Here is a 353-nt window from a genome sequence, read left to right as displayed (position 1 = left end):
AGTCACTGTGTGCTGGAGTTCTATTCCCAAAGTCGCTGTGTGCTGGAGTTCTATTCCCAGAGTCACTGTGCTGGAGTTCAGTTCCCAGGGTCACAGTGTGCTGGAGTTCTATTCCCAGGGTCACTGTGTGCTGGAGTTCAGTTCCCAGGGTCACTGTGTACTGGAGTTCAGTTCCCAGAGTCACTGTGTGCTGGAGTTCAGTTTCCTGGGTCACTGCGTACTGGAGTTCAATTCCCTGGGTCACAGTGTGCTGGAGTTCTATTCCCAGAGTCACTGTACGCTGGGATTCAGTTCCAGGGTCACTCCTGCTGGAGTTCAGATCCCAGGGTCACTGTGTGCTTGGGTTCAGTTCC

The sequence above is a fragment of the Rhincodon typus genome, chromosome 19 (genome assembly GCF_021869965.1).
Source record: "Rhincodon typus isolate 14 chromosome 19, sRhiTyp1.1, whole genome shotgun sequence".
Classification (NCBI taxonomy): domain Eukaryota; kingdom Metazoa; phylum Chordata; class Chondrichthyes; order Orectolobiformes; family Rhincodontidae; genus Rhincodon; species Rhincodon typus.
This window is presented reverse-complemented; position numbering follows the sequence as displayed.